Source organism: Nothoprocta perdicaria, unplaced genomic scaffold, assembly GCF_003342845.1.
Source record: "Nothoprocta perdicaria isolate Ctin4 unplaced genomic scaffold, notPer1 scaffold_1, whole genome shotgun sequence".
Lineage (NCBI taxonomy): Eukaryota > Metazoa > Chordata > Aves > Tinamiformes > Tinamidae > Nothoprocta > Nothoprocta perdicaria.
In genome coordinates this window covers 10,193,123-10,202,513 of record NW_020454093.1, presented here as the reverse complement: position 1 = coordinate 10,202,513, position 9,391 = coordinate 10,193,123, and positions in this window count along the sequence as shown.

The window sequence follows — 9,391 nt, the reverse complement described above, 5'->3', positions numbered from 1 at the left end:
AAAAAAAAAAAAAAAAAAAAAAAAATCTACTCTTTTTCTTCGACCCATTATTCTTAATTACCCATGTCCCCGAGCCATTCTCTTCCTCCTCACTATTTACACCAGTCTCCTGTTTTGCTCGCTGTTATCGGCCCTCCGAGCCGTCTCCCAGCCCGGTCCCACAGGACCGGCTCCCGGTATCTCTGCGGCAGGGAGGAGCGGTGGGAACGGCGGGTGCCGTGTGCTCGCTGGCACCGGCGGGACGGCCCTGGCAGCCGGAGCAGTCCCGGCGCGATAYGCCGGTATCAGAGCTCCCCCGGGCACCTGGCGGCAAAGCCACCACCTCCGGGAGCTTTCCCAGGGTGCGGATTCAGGGCAGCTGGAAAGGGGGTCAGTCCGCATTGCCAGCTCCCGGTTAAGCAATGGGATGACTGACAGATGTCAGTGCCAGCAGCCATGAAACTGTGTCCCGACACTCAGATCCCTGAGATCTCACCTGGCTGACCACTAGTATGGAAAAGGAAATAGTGGCACTGGTGCAGAGGCAGGAGAGGATGGTGAAGTGCAAAGTAACTCCAGTTCATGTGCACATTTGCTGGCCTTGTAGGTCCAGCCTCTGCTAAGAGCCACTCTGACTGTACTGCTCTCCTCCTCCTGAGGAKCATTCCCTAGTGTCAGCCCATAGGGATGGAGCAGACTTCCATCGAGAGAATGGTTCTTCCCCAGTAGGAATTATTCTTTACTACATGACAGACTTGCTGGGTGAATACTTAGCGCCCGCTGTGCAGAAGCCATGTCTCTGAGACAGCAAGTCCACACAGAGGCTAAGCACACAACATCTCACTTGCATTGTTACTCTCAACTCTCTGGCAGGACTGAATTTTTCCTTTGATCTCTTCTTCTTGCCATGCTCCCATGTCCACACACACTGTGAGGGAAGAAAGGTCCCACTATAGGTAAGGGGACTTCAAGGTAAGAGGAAATTCCTCTGCCTCAGAGTGACTGCTCTGCACGCATTCTGATGAACACCAAGCAGCTATCCATCTGCTGAGACGGTGGCTATTTGGGACTTTCTTTATATTTATTGCAAGACAGTCCTAACAATGCAGCATMTGACCTGGATGTTTCTATCTAAAAAACTTGGCTTGCACAAAACAGTGCACTCCTGCCCTACACATTTCAGTAGGAGGGGCTTGCAAACAGGCAGTGAGATTTACCTCGGTTTTGCCAGATCAGGTCTACTGTGGCTGACATAAGAGGTCAGGTTTACCTCTTACCCTCAAAGATCTCATTCCTCCAGCCTGTATAGTGGCTACTAAAAACACTAACTTAATTCCTAATGGCTCAAAGTGAGCACATATCGAGCCCATTAATAAAAAAGAGGTCCAAGAAAAACTGCGAGAAAAGCATTAGGGGAAAAAAAAAACCATCCCTGCAACATCCCAAGAAATCTAATCATGATAGGGTGAGAAAAGAATGTGGCCCTGGATTGATGGATGATGTGCAGATATTTTTTTGTTAGGGCCTTATGAAACAAGTAGAAAGTCCAGATGTTTCAGAGAGACTAAAYAGTTCAATATTTCTGAAATGGGTGTTGTCAAGGGAGCTAGTTAACACTGAGATGCCCAGATAGGCTGTGTCTTCCACTTGACTTTATTAGTTGGCCTAGCTGAGACTTTTTTATAGAAAAAAAAAACCACATTHTGAGCTTCTGCAGAACAACTTCTTCAATTCAGTTCAGCTAACCACATCAGAATGCCAAATGACACAAAAGTGGATCTGTGTGTAGGACCTGATTCTTATTCCACATGATTAGGGAATATAATACATATAGGGTAGTTGTAGGCCAAAATAATCTTCTGTCTGATTTTATTCATACCTACAGAAACCTGGAGAATGGGTAAGTTCCTCAAATACTTTGAAATGACTCTATACTAATGCATTTATAACTTCAAAGATCAGCAAATCTGCTGGTCTTTCTACTGCTATTTTCTCCAGCCTGACATTAGAAGAACCTCTAAAAATATTGCTCACTTTGTTTCTATTTTAAGCTTATTAGTGAGGTGTTTGAAAGACTAACTTAAGAGAAAATATTCTTTCAATTAATTGGTGATTTGATCTGGTAAAACATAAATCAATCTCAGTTCCTCAACACTGTAACAAGACCCAAGGCAGATAGAGCTTTGGGATATATTTACCGTGATGTTTTACCATGGTTAATTTYCAGAAGAGGACAGATCTTGCTTCCAGGCTTTTTTCCATTCAGTCCAGTGACTCCCCAAATAGCAGCACACCTTAATCTTCTGTAATCTGGAGAGTTTTTTCCATCACAGCTGAAGCTTGGCTGCTGGCTCACTGTTCCTCTTGTCAGGGTCTCCTTGAGCAAGTTCCCTCCACACTGCCAGGATTTTCATTCTGCAGTCTCTGGGATGCCTTTCCACAGGCTGCAGTGGAAAGAGGACTTCCAGATAGCTCTGCAAAGAAATCAGTGGCCTTCACAGATGTTCATAAATATCTTTTTCTCTCTTTCTACACTTTAATCTCTGATGACTTCTCTTATTCGTGACCTGTTTGACTCTGGGTGTTTTCACCTTTTGGTCTTCCAGATTTTCTGACCCAACAAACAATAATTACAAACTTTCATGACCTTCATTCATAACAACATTGGGGACACCCCATCAGTGTCTTGGAAGTTGTACATAGTTTTACAGCTGTAGCTGTTTCTTGCCTATTCTATAGTTTTCTCCCTAGCTGATGGAGAAATCTCATTTCTAGCTCCATCACTTTGCAGACCTTACGCTGCTGGAGTTGGTGCTTGACTAGCATCCACTTCTTGAGGCTTTTCCCCCAGTTTAMTACAACATTTTCCTTGTGCATGTTGATACCTCAAATACTGACAATTAATTGAAGTAAAGACTGGTATTTCATATATTGCATGCCTGATGAGCTAATACTTTCCCCTTGCTAAATGCATTTCTCCTAACAAACTTAGCTTATTTATGAACACAAAGAAACCCATTTTCACACCAGCTGAAGCAGACAGGCAGGTTTTGTAATGATTGCTTCATGTCCTCTTTACAGGGAAAATGTGCTCATAAACACAATTTCATTTACACTTTATGATTTCTATCTATTTTCCAAGATCTGATATTTCTTGATAGCAGCAATTATAACAATAGTAGTACAGACGTATTTTCCTTTGACCCAAGGAGCCGTATATGTGCATACATAGCAGTGTGTGCACAAGAAGAGACACATACATACATATCCTCATCTTTCTTTACATATAGAAAGTGTTTTTCCTTAACAACTGAAAGAACACGAACTGTTAGTAAAACAGTGCAAAGAAAAATACATCATTTCTAAGTGTGACCAGTGTAAGCAAGATGTAATCATTGTTGGGATCACTGAAAATTGCATGACCAGCAATGATTTATTAGTAGTGCAGAATCCAGGGAAATACTCCCCTCTAAATTATTGTTTCCCTGGCTCTCAGTATTCAATAAACTCCCAGCTTGAGCTGAGCCAGGGAATGTATTCTCTTCTCTATATTTGTCTGTGGTCTGCATTATCATTCACTATAATAATGTAATGTCCAAATATATTTTCTTGATCTGCAGATTTGAAAGCTTTTGTGGCCCCCTTTTTGACCCCTCCTCCCTCTTAGGAATTTCACAAATAAAGCACTAACTAACACTCACGTAACAAATTGCTCTCTTTCTTAGTTATATACTAGCTATACACTTTTTAAAGAAGGGCAGAGTAACATAGATAATTTAACTCACTAGTTGGAAAGACTTAAAATGTTTCATTTTCATGCTTACACCATATGATTTGGCCCTTTCTTTTAGAAAAAAAATGTATCAAAACATTATGGACAATTTCCTAAAGCTGTATCTTAATTGCAGATCAGAAAAGCCTCTTAAGAAGAGAAAACTCTGGTTATTTGTCTGAAAAAAAAGAAAAGTACCACACCCTGGCCATCTTTTTTTTTTTTTTTTTTTTAATTAACTACCTACTTAAGCACTTTATGCAAGTCTCTCTTTGCATTAATTTCTGAAGCTTTCAGGAAAGGTGAAGAAAAACTTTTATCGTGAAGTGCCAAAAAGCTAGCTAAGGTTACTTGCTTCATATTGCAGTCAGTGCTATTTTCACTATGGACAGAAATGACCAGAACAAGGAATCTTCCATATCCCCTAAGCAATAACTAAGTTGTTGACAAGCCATTGCTGATGGAGCTAGTAAAAGTCAAGTTATTTTGGCTGTGAACTTGCTGAAGATGTTACCATGTGCACTGGGGGCTGGGGAATCTGCTGATTGCCATTTTGRGAGGACAAAAGGATAAGATTCAGCTTTTAAAGACTCAGTCTCCCATAGGCAACCACTGGTACTTTGCAGTGGCCTATGGTGAAGCTCTGCTTTTCAAGAGAGAGACAAGCACTACCACTGTACCATCAGCTAAGGAAAAGAAACAGCACAGGGAGAAGTGCAGTTTCCAAATCTCTGTACATTCATGTTTCACTGATAAAGACACAGGAAAAAAAAAAAAAAAAAGAAAATCTATTGTATGCTGGGGCCAGAGATGGGTAGTTGTTGCTATTGGAAAATGATGAGGAAGAAGCAGTAAAGATTTGCAAGGCCATGGGTGGGATAGGTCATTTAAACTAGAAGAAAAAAAAACACATCATTTGAGCCAAGAAATCATTAACTGGGCTTTCTGGTTTTGTCTTTAATTTTAAACTGCACTCGTCTGGGCATTGTTGGCATTGTAGCCATAACTCTTTTTAGCCATGTGCTTGACTCTCTTTTTGCTAAGATACTAGACAAGTTCATCTTTTGGAAATTAGCACACGTGACTAAACACACAATGATAAAAGCACTTATATTATTTCCATAAATTCCCCTGACAGCCATTTGAATGCAAATTGAGCAGAAAGAAACCCTGTTTAAATGAATTAACAAGGAAAGACGACAGAKCAGGAGGAGGGAGGAGTAGGACAGAACACAGAGGTGGATGCACCTCTTAAAAATGTTATTCTTATTCAATATAAATAAATAAAGCATTTTTAACTGTATTATTTAGGGTCATAGCCTTCTTTAGTTCATTTATCCATCTCTGAGAACACTAATACAGTCAAGATAGTGAATCATGTGCCATCTATTTCAATACCACAAACCAGAGACTGCTTGGTATGTGTTGGCTTTCTTTCCTTTTGTCCCCATGAACAAAAGAAACAGAAATCTCCAAACTGAAAGGATAACAGCACAAAACCGAGATGATACAACACAAAAAACGTGTCATCTGTTTAGGATCACTAGCAAACACACCTCCTCTTGGCAAGGCTCTAGCRACTGCGCGGGCTGCTCTGGTGCGCGCCGGCTGCGGGAGATAGATGGCTGTTAGGAGATTTACAATAAAGCTACACTTAATCAGTCAACCAGTTTATTTTGGCTGGAAAACTGTGAAGTAAGACAAAGGTTTATAAAACTTCAAAGAGTCTGGTAGATTATTTAGGTTGGGCTTCTCCGCGAAAGGGTGACATTGCTTCCAGTAGAGGTTGTGCCAAGGCTTCTGCCTCCGGAGTCTGACTGTGAAGGGCAAGAGGGGCGGGAAGGGAGCAATATGCTTCTCCCAAGAAAGCCCCTATCGAAGAAGCCAGTTGGGTTTGCAGATTTACCTGGGTATTAGTCATAACAAAGCATTGCATCAGAAATGATTTAGACAGGAAAAGTAAGATTGATAGAAATGATTTAGACAGGAAAAGTAAGATTGATAGAAATGAATGTATGAAGTAGCGTGGAAAAACAACTCTCGGAGGAAACCAGAAAGAAACCAGGCATATACCCTCCCAAATGTCCCTAAATCAAACATAAGCTGTAATATATCTATATGGAATCCTCTCATATCTTTCATGGTGTGCAGTATCAATAGATGTACAGAGCTAAAGACAAATCAAGCACGTCGAGAGAAGTGGCACCAGTGACTCAGTGTGTGGTAGTATCACTGCTCTACCGCTAGTCAGATTTGGCAGCTCACTGAAAACTATATAGATTGCATAATTTTCAGAAGAAATATAAAACTTAGGCACTTTTTTCTTTTTTTGCAAATACTAGATTACTAGATTTTCATTTAAAAAGTTATTCAATCTTAAATAACTTACTTTTTTAGCAAATTTAAAGCCCCATCACTAAATTTCCACTAAAACTGTGAAGAAATTTCACACTGTATCAAATACTTAAGGCTAAAATAGTCACACGAAGCCATCTGATTAAAATAGTCTGAACTTTGAGAGCGACAATACACAGCTCCACAACTCAGATTTATATGCAAATATGAGTTTCATATTGCCTGAAAAATTAGACACTAGTTGATTTGAATTATGGTCAAGCCATGAATAATACATTTAAATAACAACATGAAATGTYTATAAATCTGAGCTAGCTGGTAGTACAGTTTAATCCAAAAGCACGGATTTGAAATATGTAATAGAACAGATTCTAAATTATGAACAGATATCCTTTCTTTGTGGCTGATTGGGTTTGAGTTCATATTGTTCAGAAAATACTTGTGAATGTTTTGCTACAGCTGAAGGAGATGAACTATATCCCATAGATCCTTTCTCATACAGAATACATCAAAAAAAGACGACGTCAGAATCTGTGATCTGCTTAGACAAAAAAAACCTCTTCAAATTTAGCCTTCCATGAAAGCAATTGTTCCATCATCATCATCTTAATACAAGCCAAGAGGTAAGAGAAGTTGCACTATTGTACACATATTTATTCCATAAAATTATAGTACTGTGATGCAAAAACTTAGCCTTTATCCCAAAGGACTCTCCAAGAAAACTAAAATCCAAGCCACGCAGCAGACACTACCTTTGAAACACAGCAACAGAAGAGGGTCATAACAATTWACAAGATCCAACAAGAGTACTTGCAAATGGACAGAAGTGAAAATAAGCCTCTTGTCACCATATTCATTTGGTAAGGATATAGCGAAGGCCTTGACAACTTCTGAAAGTGCTATAGGTACTTTGCCCAGACACCACATTCAAGCATTGCCCAGACATCACATTCAAGGGAACTGCATAATATCTAGATAAAAACAGAAAAATATCAACATGGCCAGATTTCTCTCAAATATTGTTCTGACTGGATGGCAAGGTATTTTATGTAAAGGTCATGCAGTAGTTATGCTACAAAAATGTATGTAGTTAAATGTGTTGCATATTCTTGCAAACAATTTTTTACATGGCAATGGTCTGAATGTCAGCAGAAGAGTCACCCTCAATTGCCAGCAGATAGGCAATGGAGGCAATAGCTGCTCTTCAGTGGAAATTCTAGTGATAACTGGCAGATGTGAAAACCAGCAGCACTTCGTTAACACTTTTGATCCTAAGCTGAAAGCCAAATTTTCATATCTGTCCCTTTTCTCAGGGAGACTTCTTATAAGGGGAGAGTGAAACTGATAATGGCAAGCAGCCCATAAAAATACCTTTCCCTGCAAGATCTGAAATGTTGTCAGGCAAAAGACTGAACACCTCTAATGGCATTGTGGCATGCTGCAAAGGAATGGCACTATGGCTTTAGTAGGACCTTCTAACATACCAGGCCATTGGCATCACCTTCCATTGAGAAGATGCTTCCATCGGCCAGCTGGGCACCATCATCCACAGCAGTTGCAGGCCTCAGAGCTGCTGCAGGTACAGCAAGGGGTACGGGCCTCCTGAGGCTAGAAGCCCTTTCTAGGGCCTCAAGATCAAGAAGTGAAGCAAGAAGTTAGTGGAACTTTACTGACTCCACACATTTTTAACTTTATAGATACATGTTCTCAACTAAGGTTTCTGGTTGGGTATTAGATTTACCTGCTCAGAGAATTACGTGGTCTTGAAGTAGAAAAAAAAGAAAAAGACAAATWGAGCAAAATTGCCTGTCCTRTGATAAGGAGGCAAGGAGAGACATCTGGTCTGCTAGGGATGCGCTTGCTCTACCCGGGTTCCAAGAATAGACCTACATCCAGATACATGATTGAGGACCAGCAAATTCTTTTGCAAGAAAAACTAAGTATGTTTAATCCTCTGCTCATGAAACACATCTGCCTGAAGCAAGGGAAGGTGATAACCATCATCTCCTCTAGTCAGTTTGTACAGCTTTGCCAAGTTCAACTTGCATTCAGGCACTCTCTCCTGGGACAATGTTCCCTTGCCTGTGTATTTTCCTCCATTTTCCTCAAATTTTCCTCCATTGAAGGCCACTGGAGACTCACTGCATACTGCATAAATGCTGCAGACTTGGAGAGAATCCACAGATGGAGAGAGAAAGGATTAATCCCTATGTTTTGCTAGATCATCATGGCCATGGCTACAGCTCAGAGATCAATGGAGACCCCTATGTCTTTTTAAAAAGGTAGATAATTTGCTTTAGCAGGAAGCTGGCCTGTTCTGCCCTGATTTTGAAGCTGRAGATAACTGCAACAGGACTGGGAATTTTACTGAAAATGAAATCTAGTCTATGTGCTGCATGGGAAAAATGTGTTACAAGGGCAGAAAGAGAAATTAGGAAGGATGACARAGTTTCAAAATAAATTGTATTATAGATATCATGGTCATCAGTCTTCCTTACAACAAACTTTAATAAAACTATTTTGGTAATTTTTTTCTCTAAATTTCCAATCATCATTAGTTCAAGAAACTGAACACGATATATCATGGGGTTATGTAACCACACAATACAAAGATACAGATTAGACACTATTCAGTAAGCAGTTCCACAGACAAGGGAAAAAGCAACAATTCTGAAAGATAAATAAAAATTCCAGTAACGGATATGTTAAAATGTCACATAGATGATAAAATGAGAGCACTGTTTCGAAAGAGATCTTTCCTCTGTTCTGTAACTACAAATRCACAAGTAAACTCAAAACTTTCATCATAAGAGACATCAAAATAAACAAAAAAAAAAGATGGCATTTACCTTATCATATGGAGGACTACACATCTCTGTACGGTGGTGGTATCCAACATGCTTATCTGCACTCCCACTTGACTCTGCATCTGCTGAGCTACCCAAGAGAATGATGCATCTGGAAAGGTTGAATAGGCCAAGGGAGTTGACATTATTTTGCAATATTTTTGAGAAAACTTACTGGAGAGAGGTCAACATATTTTTTTTTCCCCCTCTCTTTCTGCTCCTCTCCCTCTTGCATCTATTTGCATTAAATAAAACATATTGTATGTTTTTTGAACACTCAAATCTGTTTTTCGCTAGGACTGCCGAAGCATATTTAGAAATGTTTGCTTTGAAGAACATTGTATGGAAGGGGAATGTTTGAGAGGGTTGAGGGTTATGCTAGGAGGGTTAATAGCAGGCAATAGATGCWGAGAAAAAGAAATCAAAGAGGTTTCGGATA